Consider the following 24,209-nt stretch of genomic DNA (forward strand, 5'->3'; position numbering starts at 1 on the left):
AAAGGAAGGGTATTTTTCTGCACGTATTTTTGAGACTTTTACGGTGGCAATGTTCGCCACCCCTCAAAGTTCACACCTGCAGGCCTCCCCGAGGTGCCCCCACAGCTGCCCACTACAAAAACAGCTGCCGGAGCCAACTGCGTCCCGTCGGAATAATGTCGATTTTGCATTTTCTAAGAGCTCAAAGGCGGAAGAACTTATCTGTAAATCTCCAATAAGTTGGTTTTAATAATGCACAGTGTTCTAATCACACACACACACACACACACACACACACACACACAAACGCCTCCTGCCCTGGCTGGGTGGTTTAGTGGGTTGAAGCGTCGTCCTGTACATCAGAAGGTTGTGAGGTCGATTCCCTTTGGGGCGTGAACGGGAGGCAACCAATCAATGCTTCTGCCCTACCCCCGCACCTTCCTCTCTTTCTAAAATCAATAAGCATATCTTCAGATGAGGATTAAAAAAAAAAAAGGCCTCCCCTCCACAAACATTTGAGTCTACTTAAAAGAAGGCTTCTCCCCACTTAACAGACTTGTGGGCTCAGAACCTGGTAAAGGGAGCACCGGCCTCAGGGCCCCAGTGACCTGGGGTCAGCTAACACCTCTGCAGCCCAAAGTCCCTCTCCACGAAGTGTGGGGTCTCCGCCTCCACCACAGGCTCACAGTGAGGATGAAACGAGAGCAACCCCCCCCGTGCACACCACACAACCGCCAACCCAGGAGCGCACTGCTGCTCGACACCCGGCCCCCAGGACTTACAACCGCTTCCACGCCACCAGCCTGCGGCAGTCTCTGCGATGCACCAGACCTGGGAAAGATACCTGGGGGGCAACGCCACCTGCCCTTAGAGAAGATCATCCAATACCCACCACAGGGTGTCCGCACCACCTACCAGGGCCAGCCGGGAAGGGGACAAAGCCACTGTCCTGGAAAGGACAGCTCCCTTTCCCCCACGCCTTTCCCCGGTATGGTTCTCTCCCACCTTCAGACCCTGGCATTTTCTGCCTCCTTGATTTTATTTCAGGGAAACTCACTGATACGACTGAGCCGACGGACCCTCTCCCCCCAGGGTGCGGTGCGGATGGAAGGCCTCGTGGAGAGAGAAGAAACGATACAGGGAGAATGGCGGGTGGAGCAGGACGGCTGGAGGAAGCCGCAGGGTCTAGGAGGGGACACCGTGTGCAAAGACGAACTCGGGTCTCCAGCAAGTGCGGGACCCCGAGAGAACAGAAGCATCCTTCCCCTCAAGTGCGGGGAGTGTTCTCTGAGCCGCCGAGCCCCGGTGAATGAAACGTGTGGACCAGCCGAGAGCACTGCCAACCCACAGACTCAGGAGCGAGACATAAATGTTGTAAACCACTGAGTTTGGGGGTGGTTGTTATGCAGCGTTATCATGGCAACAGGCAGCTTATACAAATGGCACCCCAACCCCAATCTCCATATCTGGCCAAGACCCCTGCTGGAGCTGTTGGCAGTTTGATTTTCAAACTGGTGAGCTGTGGAACGGCCAAAAAGACCAGATGGGGAGGCAAGTGGGAGACCCAAGAGGCAAGCTTCCCACTCACACTCCAGAGCCAGAGCCCTGAGCAGGGAGGTCAGGGGAAAAGCCAGAGCCTTCTCAGGTGGCCTGTGCAGGCTGGAAAAGAGGCTTCCTCCCCCCCGGCTGGTGAGGCTCAGTGGACTGAATGCCAGCCTGTGAACCAAGGGTCGCCAGTTTGATTCCCAGTCAGGGCACATGCCTGGGTTGCAGGCCAGGTTCCCAGTAGAGGGTGCGTAGTAGGGGGTGTGTGAGAGACAACCACACATTGACGTTTCTTTCCCTCTCTTTCTCTCTCCTATCCCCTCTCTAAAAATGAATAAGTAAAATCTTTTAAAAAATTTAAAAAGAGGCTTCTGGACCTTGCATTCAATCTCCTAGGAAGACTGGGAGACCCTCTGTCACACCTGCCCTGGGCGTGGGAGGGGAGAGTGGCTGCCCGTCAGTCCTAGCTGTGCAGAGGTGGGGCAGGGTGGGGAGGCAGGGGAGGAGACAAGGCGTCTAAGGGAGGGAGAAAAAGCAGGGACAAATATATAAAAGAATACTTGCCACCCAGCCGTGCGCTTCGGTGCTTCCCAGGCCTCAAAGGCACCTGTGAGAGCTGTCAGTTCTATATCCAGGTATTAATATGCCAGGGAACCCTTAGCAACAGCCCTGACATCTGCTCTGTTACTATGAGACAGAAACACGATAACAGCCGCAAGATAAGGTGAGCCGAGAGGAGGCGTGCTGGGAGGATGAAAGATGCAGACAGGAAGCCCGAGGCCTGTCTGAAACCTGAAGGGGCCCTCGGCACGTCTGGGGCGGACTGAGCACAAGGCAGGGCTCCAGAGACCCGGAGGTGAGCGGAGCCCCAGGAAGCTGCTGCCCTGGAACTCACCCTGTGGGCCACCGCAGCCACCAGATCTGCTGCTTCAGGTGGCTCTTCTCCCCCACCCCCACTTTGGTTCTCCCCCAGTCCTGCCCAGGCCGTGGCAAAAGCCACCTCGTGGGGCTCACCTGACTCCCTCCACTTGGCAGCCACAGAGGCCGTCCTTAAAGCCTAGGCAGGGCCATGCTTACAAGCCCTGTTTCAAGACCCGCAGCGGCTCCCCACCGCGAAGCAAAAACCCAGGTCGCACTCGGGGTCAGCCGTGATCAAGCCCCAGCTGCCCTTCCAGTCTCACCTCCCTCCGGGAACTCGTGCTCGGGGCACCAGGACCCCGATGGGCTCCGGCTGCTCAGCCTGGTCCCCGGCACGTCCGGTGGAGTTGTCCACCTGCAGAGGCCCAGCACCCCTCCTCCGGGAGTCTGTAGCTCCTCCTCCCTTAGCTCCCAGTCGCAATCACCCGCCTGGCCTCCCCCCATCATTTCAAAGGTCTTTGCCTCTGTTTCCCCCATGAAGACTGCAGCTCTCAGGATGCACCTTGGCGTCCTCGGGCTGGTTCAGTGCCCGAGACATGGCAGGTGTCCGGCATTCATCCACTCACCTCCAAGGCCTCACTGCGGCCCGTGGAATAATGTGCAGCCTCCCCGGCCCGGGGTTCAAGGCCCTGCGGTGCCGCCTCCTACTTCTCAGCCTGCCCTTCTCCCAGCCCCATGCAGGGCCGGGCACTGGACAGGCCTGGCCCATGACACCTGTCTCCACAAAGTGGCTCACACCTCTACGATCACGGAGAACCTCGAAAAGACTCCAACTTGAGGAACATTCAACAGTGGCACAAGAGGGCACGGTGTCAAAATGACAAACGACCTGGACAGGGCTACGGCAAGGTCAGGTGCAAGAAGTGGAAGCAAGTGGCAGGTGCACTGCCAGCACAGAACCCCGCACGTGTGGGGGACGCAGTCCGTGCGTCAGAGGAGGAGGGTTTGGGGTTACGAGTGAATTTATTCCACTGATCCTTTCCGTTCTCTCTCTTGTTTTAAAGTTTCTCTCTCTCTCTCTCTTTTAAAAAGATTTTATTTATTTATTTTTAGAGAGGGCAAAGGAGGGAGAGAACCCAGGCATGTGCTCTGACTGGGAATTGAACCGACAACCCTTTGGTTCACAGGCTGGCACTCAGTCCATGAAGCCACACCAGCCAGGGCTCCAGTAATCCTTTTCTAAGGAGGATTTAGTAAGAGTGTGACAAATGAGGGTACCTTGCCTGTCCTCAGCCCTCTGCTCAGCTTCCTCCCCTGGGGTGGGGGGGAGGCTCTCTAAAGCCCTGCAGCCCCTGCTCACACGCCTGCAGCCTTCCTCGTCGGTGCCCTTGGAGGAGCAACAGATCCTGGACACCCTGTGGCCCGTTTTGTGGCATATTCCTGCTGAGTCACAGAGCTAAGCATCTGCTGTTGTCCCCAGAAGGACAAGAAGCAGCCACTTTTGGCTTCATTACCCTCACGCATTCAACAAACAAGCGCTGTGTGCCCACCGTGCAGCAGGCAAGTGCCTGGCACCCCAGTTTGCTGCAGGGTGCACAGGGTTGATTTTTGTGCCCCCAGAAGCCCTCCTGTGGTACATGGGTAGGAGGCCCTGCTGTGCACGGCGGGGTCTTCCCCCTGGGAAAGTAAACCCTGGTTTAAAACACCCATTCTGGTGGACCCCAGCCCCTGCCTGTCTTTTTGTCGAACCGAAACCGGTTTCTCATTTCCAGGCCAAAACGCTTTGCAAAGGTTCCCACTCTTCCCCGTCTCCCTTCAGGTGCCAGCCCCCCACTTCCAACAGCCCCACACCCCGCCTCCGTGTCCCGGGGCACAGTTCACGTTTGTCATCTCTGGAAGGCCTGACACAGGCAGGAGTCCTGCAGCAAGGTGACTACAGAGTCAGGGCTACCGGGTGCCCAGGCTCCCAGGAAGGAGGGGCCTCCCGGGCTGGCCCCACAGTGTTGTCTCCTCTGCAGTGAACACCAAGGCTGGGAGGCTCGGGACAGTTCTAGGGCCTCCAGGTCTAAAACCAAGAACCTGCAGGGCAGGGTTCTCCCCGGAGGACCTGGGGAGTGTCTGCCCAGGCTCCTCTCTCAGTTTCTGGCATTTGCCGGCAACCCGTGGCACTCCTCAGCTTCCAGCAGTGTCACCCTGATCTCTGGCTTCACCTTCTCGGGTGTTCTTTCCTCTGTAGCCCCACGTGGCCACCTCCCTGTGGCTCTTGCCTTCACATGGCCTCCTTCCCTCTGAGTCTCTCTTCTTCTTCTAAGGACTCTTATCATACGGGATTAAGATGAAAGGAGATGCCAATCTGACCTCATGTTAGCCAATTACATCCACAATGCTGCTGTTTCCAAATGAGGTCACATCTGGATGTTCCGGGGGTTAGGATTTCAACATGTCCTTCTGGGGGGCACACTTCACCCCATTCTACATGGGGAAAATAGAACCCAGAGCCTTACCCCAGGGGTGGGGGACAGCAGGCCCAGTGGACCCCTGAGGAGGTGTGCATGGACGTTTAAGCTGTCCTAAAGTGGCCCCTGGGGCCCCTGGGGTGCTCAGGCCAGGGCGGGGGTCTACACCTGAGACAAGGAGCTGTCACGGTCAATGTAAGAAGAGGGTATATGAGGATGGTCTCCTCTGTTATTGCTTCACTTGGGAGTTGCTAACAGGTGGGCTGTGAACTAGGATGGGAACAAAGTGTATCTTTATTTTCATTAACCCACAACTGAACTTTTCTATGTCCTTTATCTGTGAATACCAGCAACACACCCAGAACCTGTGCCTGGGTCACCCGTAGAATCTCAGCTATTTTTATATCACAGTGCAGAGTTGCAGATAGGTCGAAATATTTTTTATGCTCAACACTACTTTTAAGTTATAATAGTTACAAGACCTACTGCAAGGCTGTTTATATAAAGCTTCAATGAAGAAGCACACAGCTGCGACTGGGTAGCCCAGTTCGTTAGAGTGTCGTCCTGATATGCCAAGGTTGCGGGTTCGATCTCTGGTCAGGGCACATACGAGAATCAACCAATGAATGCATACATAGGTGGAACAAGGTATGAATTTTCTCTCTTTCTTCCTTCCTCTCTTGCTCATTCTAAAATCAATCAATTAAAAACAAAAGCACACAGATCACTATATGAAAAGTTTGTTTTTAAAAAATATCCTGGTCAATTATAAGCCAATGTAATTGGTTTCCTTTGGAACCTGTTTGTGCATTTAAAATCATTACTTTGAGAAATGTTCCATAAGATTCGCCAGACTCTAAAAATAAAAAGGGAGGGTCTCTAGCACAAAAAAGGAACAGGAGATGGAATTGGAGCCTGACAGAAAGGTTGTCAGAATGAAATCAAGCCAGGATGGTTAGCAGGTGTCCAGGCCCCGGGTTCTCCACTCAGAAAACGTCTAGTCCTCCCGGGCCTGCAGACACCTGGCTGGGGGCCGCAGCGAGGGGCGTCAGTGCTGTTTGTCTCTAGTGCAGAAACACAAGCCTGCATCCAGGCACTCGGGTTGTATGTGTCTGGAAAGTCCCAGGCAAACAAGATTTTTGTAAAGGAAATCTGATTTGAAATCACACGTGAGCTGCTTGTTGGAGGAGCCCAAGAGAAAACTCTATAAAGCAGAGAAGCCTCTGGAAGGAAAACAGACCCACCCCTTCTCACCTGCTTGGTAAAGTCCCAGTTCCTCAGGTGTGCCAGCAGAGGCAGTCCTCCAGGACCCCGGGAGCAGCACCCCACACTGCTGGCTCCCCTAGCAACCCCCGCACAGCCCCACCAGGACACCAGCCCTCAGGTGGCTCTGTGGGGCTCTGCCAGGGACTCCATCCTCCTTCCACCCGCGTTGGTGGAGCTGGGGCAGGGACCCTGGCCCTGGCTGTTTGCTTAAAGCAGCAGCCAAGGCGCCTCCCAGCTGACCTGGCCTGCTATCTGGGGGCCAGCTGTCCCTGCTCATTCGTGGAAACACAAACAGACGTTTCTCTGTCCCCACTCCAAGGTTAAGCGTCGCGCTGCCTGGGGCCAGCTGTCAACTTCTGTGCACACTCCCTGTTCCGCTAGCAGAGGCTAAAACCCCAAACAAGTGGGGGTGCCTGTCATGAACCACCATTGTGAGGACGGCTGAGGACTCGGCAATGGTTGCGGGGGTCATCTGACAGTGAGAAGAGGGGACCACCCCCGGAGTGTTTCTTGGCACAGAGAAGATGAGCAGGGGAAAGGCCAAACAGAACCACCAGCATATTTGCCAGTAGTTTTCAAAACATTTAGGAGAAGCCCACAAATTAAACATGCCTGCATATGCTCAGCTTGACCCTGGGCTACCAAACTGGGAAGGGGCAGCAGCCGGCTTTACAGGGCACTGTCCACCTGCCAGGTGCTCGCCCAGGGCTGCCGCCTGAAGTTTACCACAATCCCAAGGGGATGGCATGACACCCTCTCTTCCAGAGAAGGGGCTCAGACCCCGTTCTTGGGAGGCAAAGCCACTCTCTCAAGGCCGCACAGCTGCCCCTGGCCCTCGGTTGGGCCCCACGGACTGAGCTGAGCCCAGGGACATCCATCACCCTCTCTGCTCCAAGGAGCCTTGGCTTCAGCATTTGGCGCCCGACGAAAGCAGCAGACCAGGAGGTATCCTCCAAGCGTCTCCCATGCTCCTGGAACTCGGGGGAGTGCCAGGAGTTCACAGAAACCGAGACATGCAGGAATTGGCCAACCAGCCGTTCTGAGAAGGCTCGGCGTTACCGGGGTAGAGCGGCCTGCAGGGACCGCTGAGGGGGCAGGCTGTTGTGGTTTCTGGGCCGGCCGCTGCGGGGATCAGAGGTACAAGGCTCACGCTACGGGCAACCGAGGCCTCTGCTAACCTACTCAGGTGTTGCTGTTGTCCCACCCTCTGCCCACAGAGCAGAGAGGCACGATGGCACAGGCCTCGGGCGGCCTCTGCTCCCCACCATTCCCACTAGCTGACTCAGGTGCTCCCGCAGACTTCGGCCACCCTGTGATCCCAGGTGGTTCCCCACCTCCAGGCTCCCCACCCAGACCCAGCCTACCCTGCCACCAGAGGGCACTCCCAAGGCCCAGCTCTGCTCGGAAACTTCCAAGTCAGGCCCCGAGTCCTCACCTGGAAATTCAGGACCATCCACAGGCTCTAACCCACCTTGGCAAACTGTCTCCAGACAAATGAAAATACGTGGCATCATCCTCCGTGTCCAAGCCCATACCTCCCCTGGCAGCCCCACCCCCACTCCACGCCCTTGCCCAGCCTGAAGCACACTGTTTGCCTCTGCGTCCTCAGACTCGCTTACGCTTTACCTCTTACAGCACCTCCCAGTTTCTGGTGGTTTCCGAATGTGTCTGACTCTCCCGCTGGACCAATGCTTCCTGAGAGCAGCACGAACCAACCCTGTGCCTGGATAACACGACACGTGCCCTGGAATAGAACTGAGAGTCCAGAAACAAACCCACACATCGATACTTAACTGACTTCAACAGGGGTGTCAATACCATTCAACGGGGGAAAGAAGAGGCTTTTCAACAAATGGAGCCATGGCAGCCGGGCGGCCACATGCAGAAGAATGAAGAGGGACCCCTTACCTCACACCATCGGAAATGTTTTTTTCTTAAAGGATCAAAAACCCAAATGTAAGAGCTAAAACTATACAATTCTTAGAAGAAAATACAGGGGTAAATCTCCATGACCTCAGATTTGGAAGTGGTTTGCTTGACTGTTAACACCAAAAACATGAAGAGCAAAAGAAAAAACCCAGACAAGCTGGACTTCATCAACACCAAAGCTGCACCAAACGATGCTCTCAGGAAGGTGCAAAGACAACCCAGGGAACGGGGAAATATTTGCAAGTCCTGTGTCTGACAAAGGCCTAAGCCCAGGATGTACAAGAAACTCTCACAACTCCACAACAACAGGACAACTCAGTTAACAAACAGGCACGACTGCACGTTTCTCCAAAGAAAACATATGCACGCCCAGGAGCACACGCAAAGGTGCTAAGCATCACTAGCCAGCAAGGAAATTCAAAACCACAGTGAGATACCACCTCACACCCACTAGGATGGCTGTAATTTTTTTTCATTTTTATTTTTAAAGACTTTATTTATTTTTAGAGAGAAGGAAAGGAAGGGAGAAAGTGAGGGAGAGAAATATCTACATGCAACAGATAGACCAACTGACTGCCTCTCGCATGCCCCCTACTGGGGACCTGGCCCACCACCCAGGCATGTGCCCCGAGTGGGAATGGAACCAGTGACCTTTGGGTTTGCAGGCTGGCACTCAATCCACTGAGCCACACCAGCCAGGGCAGATGGCTGTAATTAAAAAAATGGAAACTAATAAGCATTGATAAGGATGTAGAAAAATTGGAACTCTTGCATATTGCTGGTACGAATGTAAAGTGGTGCAACCACTGTGGAAAACACTTTGGCAGTTCCTCAAAAAGTTAAACATCAAATTACCACATGACCCCACAATTCTACTGCTGGGTAAGTACCCAGAAGAATTGAAAGCAAAAACTTGTACACAAATGTTCACGCAGCAACACGATACACAACAGCCAAAAGGTGGAAACGACCCAAACATCCATCGACTGATGAACGATAAAGCGCACATGTGAAAACCGTGCCATGGAACACCATCCAACCGTAAAAGAGAACGGAGTACTGATATTGCTACGACACAGAAGAACCGTGAAAACCTTGTGCTGAGAGAAGCCAGTAACAAAAGACCACACAGTGTTGGATCCCATTTGCATGAAGTATCCAGAAGAGGCAAATCCTCAGACACGGAAAGGAGAGTTGTGGTTGCCTGGGGCCTACGGGTCGGGGAGGGGAGGCCGGCAACGAACACCTGAAGTAGCAGGGCTCCTCTTCGTGGTGAGGAAAACGTTCTAAAACTGGCTGTGGTGACGGTTATACCTGCACATGAAAACCCTAAAAACCACAGAATGGTGCACTTGAAGTTCACAGTATGTGAATTATATCTCAATAAAGCTGCTACGTGCTCACGGAGCACAGCGAAAACTGAACCTGGGGTCTGAGCAGGGCAGCCGGGACGGTCTCCAGGGGACGAGGAGCTGGCTGTTTACATTCTACCACCAGCCCCTTATGACAGGGACAGATTAACTGCAAATTAACCTCAATTACAAAAAACAACAACAGATGGCACATTTGTGAAAACACTGTAGGAGAGGGGCAGCGGGGAGAGAGAGAGAGAGAAAGCAAATACGGTCCAATGCTGAGAACCGCGGAATCTGGGTGAAGGGACGACAGGCTTCGCTGCACAATCCGTTGGTCCAGCTTCTCTGTGATAGTTACAAACTTGCACATTAACTCTCAACAGCTGAAGTGCGAACAATCTGAGCCACAAAAGAAATAACTAACGTATTGGATTATACCCATAATAAGATATGTACCTGCGAGCTCTTATGATATAAACAACTGAATGAGTGAATGAATGAATAATGAATGAATGAATGAACAATGAATGAATGAATGAATGAACGAATGAATAGGAGAGGGGCAGCTCTTTCCTGGAAGAGTCTGACCGGCAAATGTAGAGGGCGTGAAGGAAGAGGAGACTCACCGTCACGACGCCACTGCACCTGCCATCGCGGGCCAGGCCCAGGGGTGGACACTAGAATCAGCAGGCAAAAGTTTGAGGAGAAACAGGACATTGGCACAGTCTTCAAGCATCTTCCCCAAGATGTTTACTCATTACGGAAGAAAAAATAGTGACACTACCGGGGAGAAACGGGCAGACATCACCCTGACCAAGTGATCGAGACGAACGTCACCAGGGGTGAGGTGCACAGACACGCGATGTGGTCCTTCCTGAGCGGGACTCACGCCACTCCTGTGGGTGCCTTCCGGCAGCACCAACCACAACCCAGCCTCGAGAACACGTCAGACAGTCCCGGACCGACGGCCGTTCTGTAGAATACCCGGCCGGCGCTGTTCAAAAGTGCGCAGGTCATGAAAGATGAGGAAAAAATGAGGAGCAGTGTGTTGTTATGTAAGGTGTGAACAGGGTCAGCAGGGGAAGGGTACACAGGCACTCTGTCATTTTCGCAACTTTCACGTAAGCCTAAAATTATTTCAAAATAAAAAGCTTTGAAAATTCTCACAGTTAAAAAGAAAACCCTTTGTATTAAATGTGTCTATTGTTTGCAACCACTTATACCAAGGGGTGTGTGATGTGACGTGACTTGATAGGATGGCGCCTGCCAGGGGGCCTCCTCTCCCTGCCGGAAGCCAATTCCCATCTGGGAAGGTGAGGGGGGACTCAGGATGTGACTGTGGGTCCCCCTGCCCATGGCATCTGGGCTGGAGGGAGCAGGCACGCTGAGAAAAGGATGACAGTGTCTACCAGGGTCTTTGCTTATCTCTGAGACAACGGCAGGCTCCACAAAACGAAAAGGAAGAACAGTAATTGAGACTTCCACAAATGTCTGTTTTGTTGGCCCCGAGCGACCTCGGGAAGCCAGGGCTGGCCAAGCAGGCCACGACCCAACCCTGTCATGTGCCCCTGGTGGCCCTACCGAGGGTTGATGAATGCTCTTCTTCTGCCACGTAACAAAGGGCAGTGGGTCACATATCTAGGGGTTACATTCTGGCTCTGAGAATCAGTAGCTCCATGACCTCGGGCAGCTTCATTCATTTCTCTAAGCTTTAGCCGCCTCATCTGTAAAGTGCGTAGTTGACTCCTGTGCTACCAGGAAGAGCCAGTCAGATCAGTGGTTCTGAGTTAGGGTGGTTCTGTCCCCCAAGGGGCATTTGGGGGAAGGATGTGACTGGCTACAGCCCAGTAGGTAGAGGCCAGGCTGTGGCTACACATTCTACAGTGCCCAGTACAGCCCCCACAACATTAAATTATCCAGTTGGGAACATTGAAGTGCCAAGTCTAAAAACCCTGATTTGGACGGTGCAAGTCACACACCAGCACAGGACTTGGAACACTGCTCAGGGCAGGCCTGCCACCAACATCACCATCACCATTGTCATCATCACCATCACCATCATCACCACCACCACTGTTGTCATCACTATCCCATCATTGTCACCATCACCACCACCACTACCACCGTCGTCACCATCATTACCATCACTGTCACTACCACCACCACCACCACAATCACCATTGTCATCACCATCACCATCATCACTACCACCACCATCACTGTCATCACTGTCATCATCACCATGATGATGATCATCAATATCATCAACCTTGGAATTCCCCGTCCCCAGAGCAGCACAGGGAAGGGCATCAGTGAAAGTCGCTGCACTAAACTGAGCCAACAGGTCACCCCTTTGGGTTGTGGACTGCCTTCTTCCAAAACGCACCTTCACGCCCCCACGCTCACCTGAGGGAACTGAGCAGCTCAGGGGAGGGAGGCGGCAGATGGGTAAGGGGGGCGGCAGTGGGGGTGCCCCATGGAAAGGGTCTGAGCTGATGGCAATGAGAGTAGCCGAAATCCTTCCTTAACACCGAATGCGTGAGTTCTGTTGTAAGCATTTCACACGTGCTATTCATGTTGCTCTCCCAATGGCCCAAGAGGTCAGTTCATAATAGAATAATGTCTCCCTTCCCCACGACCATAACCACCGAACTACTGCTTCCCTGGTGGGTACCCCAGAAGGCACGGCTCTGTCCCTGGGCAGCCATGGCAGACACGGGTGGTTCCTGGGCTTCCCTTCCGTACTGTGAGAGATGCCCAGAGGCACTCCTTCTGGGAAGGCAGAGGCCTGGTGAGCAGAAGGCACATCTCCTGGAAGAGCAACCAGCATGAGGGGAAAGGCCACACGGCCGTCTCTAGAGGGGTGGAGGGCTTGCTGGCAAGGCCACGGCGGGAACCAGCCAGACTAGAGCCACTGCTGGCAGCAGTTTATCAACTAGGTCACGTTCCCACCTCTCTGGCTTTTCCTTGCTGCCATCAGCAGGAACTCCCTCAAACAAAACTGGCCTGTGGTTCGTCCTCAGTGAAGTCAGCCTGGGGACGAGGTGGGGTGTCTACGTTTGCGGCCAGGCACGGAGAAACTGCGGCCCCGGGGACGTGCCGGTGGAAGGAAGGACCAAGGAGAGGCAAGTGGAACAAGTCTGGCAACAAGCAAAGTGAGGGGTGCCCGGGAAGGGCTGAGGCTGGGAAGTGGGTGCCTGCCGGCACATGGCACACCCCCCACGCACTCACCACCCCCCCAGGCACTGCGGGGACGAATGGGGTTCTAGTGGGCTGTGTGGCCTCAAAGACAGGAAAACAGGGGAGACACAACTGTCACAGAGGGGCAGGGAAAGGTATGTGTGTCTGTTCCACGCTTGGTGCCGAGTGCGACAGAGTCATCTCCTTTATTTTTCCCAGGAGGCTGTGACACCCTCACTTCCCAGGTGCGCAAACTAGGCTCAAAGGGGTAAATGATTTTCCTAGAGTCAGACAGCACCTGGCAAAGCCCAGGACTTGAACTCCAAGCCCAAGCTCGTAATCTCAAGGGCACCCCAACTTCTTGACACAACACAGAACTATGTGTTTGGGGGCCCTTCCCCTGGGGATCACCCCCACATACACACACAACCTTTTTCCTTATCCTCTCAGGTAAGTCAGAGGCAATGAGTGAGATTCTAAATGAGGGAAACACTATTTTTTTCAAAAGCAAGAGAACAAACAACCCGTTATTTTATGGGCAAAAGATCTGACTAGACCTCACCAAAGAAGATATACAGGTGACAAATAAGCACACAAAAAGGTGCTCAACATCGTATGTCATTAATGAATCACAACGAAGATTAAAGTGGGTGGCGAAAACCCAGCACACGACACTGCCCAGCACTGGCACAGACATGGGGCCCCGGGGACCGTCACTCACTGTGGAGAGGCGGGGCCACACTGGAGGCAGCGTCCCCCAAACTCGAACACGCTCCTACCGGCCGATCCAGCACTGCGTGCCCAGTCGGCATTCGCTCCAAGAACTGAAAACTCATGTCCACACAAAAAACACGGCACACCGATGCGTATGCCAGTTTTGTCATCGTCGAACTTGGAAGCAGCCAAGATGTCCTCCAGCAGCTGGATGGATAAATAAACCGCGGTGCATCCAAGCAGTGAAATAAATTCAACAGTAAAAATGAGCTATCAACCCACGGAAAGACACGGAGGAACCTTAAATGCACGTTGTTGGGTGAAAGCAGCCGATGGGAGCGGGGATATGCCGGATGGGTCTGAGCAGGACGGTCTGGAAAAGGCGAGACTGTGGAGACAGGAAAAGGACCAGAGGTGTGGGGGCGGAGAGAGGCAGGGTGAAGAGGTGGGCCACAGGGCAGCCTCAGCGCAGCAAACCCATTCTTCTGTACAATGTCGTAATGGAAGCTACATGTCCTTACACGCGTGTCAAAACCCACGGCGCGTACAGTAGCAAGAACGACTCCTGATGTGAACCACGGACTTTAGTTAACCACGACGTATCAACACTGGCTCATCAGTGGTGCCAGCGGCACCGCATCAGTGCCGGATGCTAACAATGGGCAGCTGGGGGAGGAGAGGGGACCTGGGATGTCTGTACTTCCCCTCAGTCTTTCTATAAACCTAAAACTGCTTTCTAAAAACACTCAAACACTGTCAATGCAACGGAAAAAATGTTTAATTTTCTCCTACAAAGAACCTGATGATACCACTAATCTGACATTTGTATAATGTGTCACGCCCTTCAAAACGCTTTGTGTCTATTACCGATTCGATCTTATCATCCCCGTCAGCAAAGGAGGAGAGCATGTACCATTCAGGCCTTTATTCCCTGAACACGCTGTCCGTCCCCACCGCGCGGCCCTCGCAGGGACACAGCCCACTGCAGACTGCAAGGTCAACAAACACCAGCTCCCGGTCCTTTCTCCTCATCGTAGGCATCACGATGGGCACGCGCACATTTATTTCTTTGTGGGCTTGTTTGGCTCCGCGAGGTCCACGGGGACGGGGGCTGCCCCTGTTTTCTGTGCTGTGAATGCTCAGTGCGGGCTGCACATGAACAGGATGAATGTGGATGAACCAGACAGCGGCTCTAATAAATGCGGGGACCGTACAAAGAACAGTGGGAGCCACGGGGAGGCGCAGGCAGGGTTTCTCTCTGCAGGCAGGGTTTCTCTCTGCGGCAATCCCAGGGGGCTGCGGAGCGCAGAGTCTGGGGGAGGGCTACGAGGAAGAAGCAGGGACCTGGCAGGCATTGGGCAGGCATTCCAGGAACAGAGTCCTCCTGGTAGACCTGCCAGAGAGGAAGAGGCCTCTCGGAATTTTAGAGCTGGAAAGGAACTCTCAAGAGCTAGCTAAGGTCACAGGTAATTAGGACAGGAAGTTCCTGGGCACCAACTTAGGGTCGGCGAGATCAGAGACCTGAGACCTCCTGGGAGCCTATGAACACAGCTAAAGGTACCTTGCTTGATTCTCAAGTTTTCTCCTAAGTAAGGCTAGTGACACAGAAAAGGGAACACAGACACCCCAGCCCCTCCGCATGCATCCCCACCCCCAGGAGCAGCAGTGTGGCCACACACAGCCAGCCCAAAGGTGGGAGGCCCCCGATGTCATCCTGTGCCATACACGTTATTTTAACACAATGCTTTTCACCCGCCCTAAGTGATGGCTCCCGAAAGTGTCTTCCAGTAAAATTAGGTTCAGAATTATGCAAACTCTAGTTCTGTGTAATAATAGCGGTAACAGAGGCTGACACTCACACAGCACCTTGCAAGCATTACAACGCAGGTAATCCCCCCACGACGCTGCGGGGTGCAGGCAGTACCCCCGTTTTACAGAGGTGTCCAGCACTCTGCAGGGCGCAGCCCCACACCCAGACGAGGGAAAACAGGCAGCGAGTTCTCTCTCCCAAGGCACATCTCTTGTCCACAGCCTCACGCCCACAGACAACACCAGTGTGCGAGGTTGGAACCGGCTCCGCTGACTCCAGCTGCACCATCGTGGGCCTGGAGTTCCCCATGCTCTGCTCCTCCTTCGTTACAACGGAGGGAAGAACACCTTCCGCAGAAGGTTTTGTCCAAGATGAGCTCTGGTAGCAGAGTGAGAGTACCACATGCGGTGGGTGCCGGGCGCACCGCAGACCCTGCAGGAAAAAAACGTGGCGGGGGGTGGGGGGGGACTCTGGGGGAAAAAATACTTTTTAAAACCAAGCCCATTCTGAACCTCTGGTGGACTCTGCACTAGAAGGAGGAAATGGAAGAGTTAAAAAAAATCTGTGACCCAGATGACCGCAGGCCCCTGGTGAAAGATATCGAGGCCAGGGCCCTCAGCCAGGCTGCCAGGGTCAAACCTGGGGCAGGAAGCTGCGCGCTTCCTCCTCCTGCAGGAACTCGGTGCCGGCGCTGGCGGCGCACTGGCCTGGCCGGGAGGGGGCTTCCTGCAGCTAGCCCCACCCTCTTCTCCCAGAACATTCCATACTCCGCCAGGAGACGCAGGAAGGGGCCTGTGGGCACCTCCCTTCCAGGCCACCTCTGACCCGCAGCCTTGCCCAGCTCCCGCCGCCTCCCCGCAGAGAGACCGAGGCCCGCTCACCCACCCCAGACCTGCCGCCCTGCGGGTCTCGGGCTGCCCGCCAGAGCCGGTGAGAGTCGGGTTGGGTAGCTGGGTGGCCGGTCGCTGGGCCTCAGCCACGGCCCTAGTTTCGCCCGTACACTCTTTCCTTAGGCCCCCGACTGGTCACCTGCTTCCAGGCCGGGTGCCCACTACAAATAAGTAGGTCTGTTCAAGGACAGCCCGCGCCACTGCCCTCCTTGAGCGGCTGCACCGGCTCCCGCGCGGCCTCCGTGCTGCTCGTTAGCTGCCGTTTCCTGTAAATCAACTGTGTTTTCCTTCAACTTATTTTCAAAGGAAAATTTCTCTCTCCACCATAAATAGAAAACCATATCATCTGCCATAAACAGAAGGCAAATGAAGAAAAAGTTATGTTCTAATACATATGGAAATACACACATAATCATTAAAATGTTTTAAATGCTTATATATAAAATATACTTACTATTATTGTATAATATACTTAAAATCCTTTCAATCTAAGAAATGCTGCCTTGGCACTTTATTTTTTTTAAGATTTTATTTATTTATTTTTAAAGAGAGGGGAAGAGAGAAAGAAAGAGAGGGAGAGAAACATTGATGTGAGAGAGAAACATTGATTGGTTGCCTCCCACACCCACATCGACTGGGGGACCACACCCCACAGCCCAGGCATGAGCTCTGACTGGGAATCGAACCGGCGGTGTTTCTCTTTGTGGGACGACACCAACTGAGCCACACTGCTCAGGGTGGCACTTTAGTTTTGCTTCCTTCTGGCCCTTGTTTTTTCTGGTCCTGTCTCACAACATCTTGTCCAGGTTGACCCCACATAGCACTTGGGATCACAGATCCTGCAGCCCCTCTTCCGGTGCCTACACATGGCATGATGCGCAATATAAATACCTACAGAACAGACTGTCCCAATGTGCTCAGTCATATTAACATGCCCCTAAGCCCATCTGCTGTCCTACCTTCTGCCAAAGCACACATGTCCCCTGTATCAATCCCTACCCACCAAGGTCTCTCAGAGCACGGCACAGAAAGGGTAGAAACTATGGAGGATGTGCCGGGACCCCAGCTGCTACTTCCTCTGAAGCAGCAGGACCCAGGGCAACAGGGAGAAGCGAGTCTCCAGTCACCCATTAACCAGCTCTCCCCCAGCACAGAGGACACACCCTTCCCCAGGAGTTGGCCAAGTTCTGGGAAAGCCCTGTGTGAACTGGGTCCCTGGCTCCAGGAAACACAAAAGTCACCTTCCTATCCCCTCCGAGCCAGAGACCCCCAAACACCTACCAGGAGCTGAGGGGAGCTTCTCCTGGGCCTCCCCGTGCTGGCGCCCCAGATGGGAGGAGTGGGTCACTCTCCCACCCACTGGAGTTGTCAGGGGCGACCCTGATGAGGATCTGAATCACTCAGATCTAAGTCAACAATGGGAAGGCCCAGCTGGAGCCAAACCAAGGCCTGGATTCCCCTTGGTGGACGGAAGCCTGGCCAAGGCCAGCCCATGGCCAGTGTGCTGGTGACTAGTTCCCCTGACGACGCAGTCTCCTAAAAGTGAACAGACACAGGGCATTTCTTATTAGAGGGAGGCCTCTGCTGGGAACATTTGCATTCTTTTTGGTGTTGTTACTATTTTTTTTAGTCTGGCCACTTTTATGACTTTCAAAGATTTGTTAAAAAGGCTACATTTCATGAGGAGATATCCAAAATACTCACTGCAGGCAGCAGACATGCATGGGACGACAGCACCCCAAAACTCCCTGAAGCCTCAGCTGCCGGGGTGGGACGCCCACCCAGTGACTGGGTGCAGCTCCCCGGGACGAAGGTGGAGGGAGGCGTGGAGAACGTGAACATTGCTCACTGCCGGATCCAGCCATACCTGAGCCACTGATTTGATTCCCAAGTTGCCAGGTCCACAGAGTCCCCTTTGTGTTTAAGTTGCCAGTGTCACAAACACCCTCCCCCAAGCAGCTGGAGGAGGAGGATGTGGGCAATGCAGCGAGGCCTGCATCCCGACACCTGCCGATCACGAGAAGGAAGGGGACAGGGATCTCCGTGTTGACCTTTTCATGGCACAAACAAGCCGAGGACAGAGGAAATGCTGTAGTGATGAGAAAAACGCCGCCTCCGGCCTCCTGTCCCCACAGAGAGCAAAAGCAGGTGCTGCTGAGAGGGACCGAGGGACACCGAGGTTCTCAGACTGGGTTCCAAGGAGCCCAAGGAGTGTCATGCGCCTCTTTTGGGGCTGGTAGCACGGAGTAGGGAGGGATAAGGGGAGTATTCCCACCCAGCCCAGAGCAACTCGGCTGCTGCCTGCGTCATATATGTTAGGCTTTCAGGGAAGATTTCACCTGAAGAAAAGGTTCTATATCTCAAAGTGTTGAGAAGCGCTGGAGCGTGACATCGGCTGTATCAAAGAGAAGAAAGTGACGTGGGTCATCTCTGAGATCTCGGAAAGCAGCCGCTGCAGAGCCCAGCGTGCACAGAACCAGCGGGTCCTTCGCCCTGAGAACGCGCTCTGTGCGCAGGAGGAGCGACGGGGGAGAGGGGCCTCCTCCAGCAGGCCTAGCCCGGCCACTGTGCACTTCCCAGTAGGCCCACGGCTGGCAAGTGCAGGGGCAGCAAAATCACGAGGGGCCTTGGGCCAAGTCAAGCCATCGAGAAAAGACACCCGAACCTCAGCAGGGACTCGGCCAGGTGCAGGCACCAGAGCCAGATCTGTGGATCCAGGGACCGAAGGAAGCCAAAGCAATGTGACAAGTGGTGTCAGTCACCGGAGGGGACCTTGGCAAAGCCCTGGAATAATTGCAGTGGCAAGAGGCTGGCTTCCAGGTGCTCCCCAGTGGCCTGTGGCACGGGAAGGCTGGAGGTCCAGGAGGGACCAGACCTGAGGGTGTGAGGAAGCCAAGGGTGCCTGCCTCGCATGACTGAGAACGACGGGCGTGCTGGGCACTGCTAGACCGATGCACCCTTCCAACTGCCCCCAGCTGACAGTGGTGCAGACAGCGGTGCAACCGTGAGCAAAGGCTGGGGCCTCTGTTGGCCTTCTGTAACAGACACACGTGGTCTGCCCAGCATTCCTTTCTGTGGGAATGAGGCCTCTTCCAGGCTAAGGAAATCGTGCCCAGTCATTCTGGGTGGGAGAAACCGGTCCCTCCTTTCTCCTCCTCGGAGTGAATGTGGCTGGGGCCCACCAATTAGAACATCCCCTGGGCACAGTGACAGGGTCAGGGCTGGGTGTGTGACCCAGGCCCAGCAGTGCAAGTCCTCCTGAGGCTCTCACCAGAGTTGCTGAAAAATACACTGTTTCCCTGTGAGAACAACGTGGGTGTGGGTGGCCAATCGCCACCTTGTTGCCACCAGAAACAGCCTGAGAATGAAGCCAAGTGGAGCTGAGAGATGGAGGTCCTTACTCCCCATGGCATTGCTCACTGCCGGATCCAGCCATACCTGAACCACTGATTTGATTCCCAAGTTGCCAGGTCCACAGAGTCCCCTTTGTGCTTAAGCTAGTTTGAGTTGAGTCTCTGTGATTTACAGTCAAGGGTCCCGAGTAGGTCACCTATCCAGAAATGGGAAGGAGTGGGAATGCACCACACACGCTAACTCTAGTGTCTAAAATGTCTAGAGCCTGACATTTTAACAGAAACACTATGACCCCTGCTCTCGTGACCTCTGTCCCTTTGGAGGTGTATGCCAGCAGCAGCTTGACCCGGAGATGCCAGAGAGGAGGCTGCTGTCCTCCGGTGCTCATCCCCAGGCTGATCTTGGCTCCCCTGCAGCGGCCACGTGCCCAGAGGGAGCCCCTCCACTGTGGGCTTCTTCCACGTCCCCTGGACAGTGTGGCCATCTCCCCTCTCTGTCACCCCCTGTGAGCTTGTCCCTCGGCGTGCACTCAGACCATTAAAAAAGTTCATCCACACACTCATGTCCCCAAGAATGCCTGAAGCTGTCCCAGGTCACCCCTGTCCACCCGGCTCCATCGTTCACCTCTGACCGCCCCAGGCTCAGCAACCGGAATGAACATGCCAAGGGCGCCCTGCGTGCTGACGTGAGGCCCTCCAGCACTAATTCGTGCGGAACGTGTGGGGCAGGGGCGGCGGTGGCCCTCCGTCCAGCGTCCCCTGCGGTCCCAAGACCGCAGCAACAGGTCCCCTCTCCGCACTGTCCGGCCAGAATCCCGCCAAATGTGTTGGAGCGTGAAAGCAGGTGCCAGATGGCTACATAAATGCACATGTAGGATTTGCAAGGAGGAGGCCAAAAGGAGTAAACTGAATGACTTATGTGGATAAAGCAAGGTAATGTAATAATTAGTATAAATAGGAAATAAAAGTTCCCTAGATAAGTGACTAAGGAAAAAAACAACAAAACCTTAAAAAGTTCAAGAGGAAGGAAATTAAGTAAACGAATTAGGAAAACAAATCTACGTCTGGGAAATAGAAGCAGCTCACCATTGCGTGCTGTGTCTGTGACCAGAACTGTGTCAGCGACAGTGTGAGTGGTGAACCAGCCACACAAAACCCCTCTGGAGAGCTGGGCCAGGCCAGCAGTGGGTGGCCCACATGGCTGGAGCCTGCGAGAGGCGGTCCCAAGGGTTAACAGGCACGGGAGAGGCAGAAGGTACACTGAGTCCAGGGCGCAAAGGCTGTGCATCCCCCCGGGGACTGCCCCCACCACCGTGGGGCCACCCTCAGGCCCACCTGATTTCCCCAGCTCTCCCCAAGCCTGCCCCTCCCTGCCTGGGGCCCCTCCCACCCTCTCCCTGCTCCACTCCCAAATCTGCTGCCCCACCTTCTGCTGCCCAAAGCAAGCCTGGGGGCCAAGCTCCCAGTTGGCTCAGACCCACCTTTCCTGGTACAGCTGCTCCTGCTCCCTGCCACAGCTCTGAGGGCACCCCAGCGAATCCTGTCTTCTCTTGTCCAGCTCTGCCTCTCTGCTCCTGCTGCCCCCGTGGCCCCAGAGGTCCCTCCCCTCCACCTCACCCTTGTGGACTCGCCAAGGGCGCCGTGCCAGGAAGCCTTGTTCTCCCCTCTGCTGAGGCCCCTTGGCTCCCCGCCTGTCCCTCCTCTCAGCACTGAGCATTTGCCACCTTATGTTCTAGTCACATCTTTTCTGTTCTACTGGGCAGTCCACATCTGCTTCATCTTTGCACCCTGTTTATTCATTCATTCATTCACTCATTCCACAAATATGTATTGAGCACCTATTATGTGCTGGACCCTGGGCAAGGGCCGAGGATACAACAATGAACACGACAGATGCTGTTTCCGCCACCTTGGAACTCAGGTCTTGGAGGAGGGAAACACAAACCGAACAAACAGAGACAAATGTGGCAGCACAGCTGCGACACGGGCTCCGAGATAAAGGTGCAGGTGGCGTGACTTGTGAGCTCTGATGCGCAGGGCGAGTCAGGGAGGCATCTCTGAGGAAGTCAAGTTGAACGGGACCGGAGAGGGGAGGATGCTGGGTCGGGCGCACTATTGCGGCACGCAGTAGATGCTCACTAAGTATCTGTGGAACAAGTGGGTGGCCGTGAGGAGTCAGAAATTCCTGGCCTGTCCCGTGTCTCTCCAGACAAACGTGCCCCCTCTCATTCCCCTGACCAGTCACTCCACCTGGCTCCCAGAGGTGTTTGACAGCAAACACACCTCGGACGGTCAACAGGACATGTCCACCTCCATCACCCCTGCAGAGGCGCTCGCCACAACTTAGGGTGGCCACCTGTGACCCCCCGACACCGCCACCCCCCCCAGCACTGGAACGGCACTCGAGGTGGCGCCCCATCGCTGTCCTGGCCGCCCGGACCGCCTCACCGAAGGGCCGCCAGGTCCCTCTGCCTCTGTGACTGATCAGCGGTGTCCACCGCGGGAGCGGCAGCAGTGACATATGTGCCACATATTTCCCCGCCACTCGGGGCCTGCAGATGACCACCCAGGCAAGAAATCTCCCTCAGATCTAATTGCCTGGAAAAGCACTCGGCGTCTGCTGTCCTTTTCATTATGGGCCACATGAACCGTGCACATAATATTTTTTCCTGCTTTGATTGCTAATTAGCTCCGAGCTAAATCTGTGGTTCAAATACAGTCAACTGTGTATGGCTCTATAGCCTGAATATGCATTTAACTCTCTCCCTGATTTTGACCTTCTAGTTAATCTGCATTTTTCCTAATCTTATTGTTATGGGCTTCTACTTAATTATGTACACATACATACAGATATGCACATACATAAAATATCTATGTATAATTTATCTTTTTGTTATGAATGCATATTTCCATATTTCTTATATATCCCAGCAACATCCATGTATCCTTGTGGGCAGCTTGATCCCTCTAGGGAACAGGATGAGGGAAGCAGCAAAGAGATGGATGAATGGCAGGAAAAATAAGATGGTCTTTGCCTGAAACAATTCAGAGTATCACAGAGTGGGGAGTGGAGTCTGGGATTAGAGATCAGAAGCCAGGCTTTCAGTCCTGGCTCTGACCAGCCACATGTCCACGGAAAGAAAAAAAAATTATTCATGCACACCCCTCCCCACGGCCAGGCAACCTGAGGTTTCACCGACTATGCAATGCATTTGAAACAATGTGCCCTTCTTACTCAGCTGGTTGTAAGCAAAATGAAACGCAGAGGCTCAGGACTGCTAATGAGGGGCTGGGTACCAGCTACGGGCTGCCACCCGCTGGCCTCCCCCTCAGGACTGGGCACCACGTTCTGGGCCACCAGCACCCCGCTGTGGAAAAGCAGACACCAGACCACGTGGCCTCCCACACATGCTGCCGAATTCAAAGAGAAAGGAGCCTTCAGAGGCCGTGTCTGCATGCAGTCCTCTCCCTCGTCCGGCTCTGATGTCTGAGAGCGCTGCGGCTGGAGGACTTCAATTTCCTGCTTCTCACAGCAAGAGAGATGGCCCTGGCCAGGATCAGTCAGCTCCTCAGGACTGGAAGTGGCCGCTCCCGCAGAGAGGGCCTGGGCGCCTGCCCCCTCCCCCTCCCCCACCCCGCCACCACTCCCGACCATAAACAGCAAGCATTACCTACCGACCAGGGGCAGAGAGTGAGCTGAGGTGGAAACAGAGGGGCTGTGTGAGGCCACTGGCAGCTGACCCTCACACCTGCCCCCCGCTGAACTTCCCAGACATCTGCTGTCCCCTCCTGTCCCCAGTCGGAGGCCCATGTATTATTCCACAGTCACCAGGGCTTCCAGGCACTGGAATCAGCACCACCGAGTCGCAAACAGCAGCTGAAAATGGGACAGTGACAGTCATCGGGGTCCTTCTCCACAAGCTTTGCAGCAGGGCAGGGGCCCAGCCTTTGTTTTCTGAGACTAACAGAATTCACACCAGCAGCCAGATAATTCTCCATTCCAGCCTATTCTGAAAGTGGAGGCGAGGGTGAGGGAGGAGGGATAGTCAGGAGGCCGTTTGTTCAAGCGTCAAAATAAGGTCCCACACGCCTAATCCCTAGGGCACAGGTGGCAAACACAAGGCCCTCCGCCTTGTTTTATCCGGCCCGGCACCTTGTTTCTACCTGCAGAGCTCCGTGCCCCTAGTTAAGGAGTAGTTACATTTACTCATTCAGCCCTTTGTGGCCCCTGGTGACAATGAGTTTGACACCCCTGCCCTCGGGGGAGCCAGATCCCAGGGATGAGTTACTCCAAGTGGGGGAGGGACTCTGACATCGGGTAAGTGGCATCCCATCTGATGTCCCTCCTTCCCCGGGGCCTTACTGTAGCTGCCGGCTGCCCAGAGGCCCCGAATTTACACTGTGACCAGCCCCCGTGGGCCCAGCTGACTCTGCTAGGGGTGCACCCAGCCCAGGCTGGCATGTCGAGGTCTCTCCCTTGGAAATCTGGGAGATGGGCTAAGAGACTGAGGTCTCACCTCAAGTGCTCTCTGGCACAGTTAGGCAGTGGGAGAGGGGGCACTTGCGCCAGGCAGGAATGCCCATGAAAGTGAAAAGTGAAAGGCGGTCTTCTGTGAGAGGAGAGGGCGGGCGGCGGGGCAAGAGGGGGAAGCAAAGACAAGGCAGAGTGAGGGCTCCTGGGCTTCCCGCAGGCGCACGTGCTTAACTCAGCCCTTCCGGGACCTGGGCCTCTGGGAGATGCTGTGTGCCCCGCAACCCATTCCCATGCCTGTTCAATCTCTGCTGTTTGCAACCGGGCCTAGTTAGCCACAAGTCCTAGTTAGCCTAATTAATGTGTTCTCCACTTCCTTACTGTCAACACTGCCCGCGCCCCC

The 24,209-nt window shown here is 54.6% G+C and overlaps 1 protein-coding gene across 6 annotated transcripts in view; it reads right to left on the minus strand.

The window, feature by feature from the left end:
* The window catches only part of RPH3AL (rabphilin 3A like (without C2 domains)), a 140,073-nt gene that overhangs the window by 91,508 nt on the left and 24,356 nt on the right, over positions 1 to 24,209 (minus strand). Inside the window, exon 1 of one of the 6 annotated variants that reach the window (XM_045835789.1) lies at positions 20,817 to 20,899. The exons of 3 other annotated variants lie outside the window; for them this stretch is intronic. The gene's annotated coding sequence lies outside the window, so the exon portion shown is untranslated. Of the gene's footprint in view, positions 1 to 6,092; positions 6,256 to 17,263; positions 17,486 to 20,816; positions 20,900 to 24,209 lie in introns of those variants that run through there. 2 more of the 6 variants (XM_045835787.1, XM_045835788.1) reach the window with 2 other exon arrangements.

Source organism: Phyllostomus hastatus, unplaced genomic scaffold, assembly GCF_019186645.2.
Source record: "Phyllostomus hastatus isolate PE091 unplaced genomic scaffold, TTU_PhHast_1.1 phas_contig_210, whole genome shotgun sequence".
Classification (NCBI taxonomy): domain Eukaryota; kingdom Metazoa; phylum Chordata; class Mammalia; order Chiroptera; family Phyllostomidae; genus Phyllostomus; species Phyllostomus hastatus.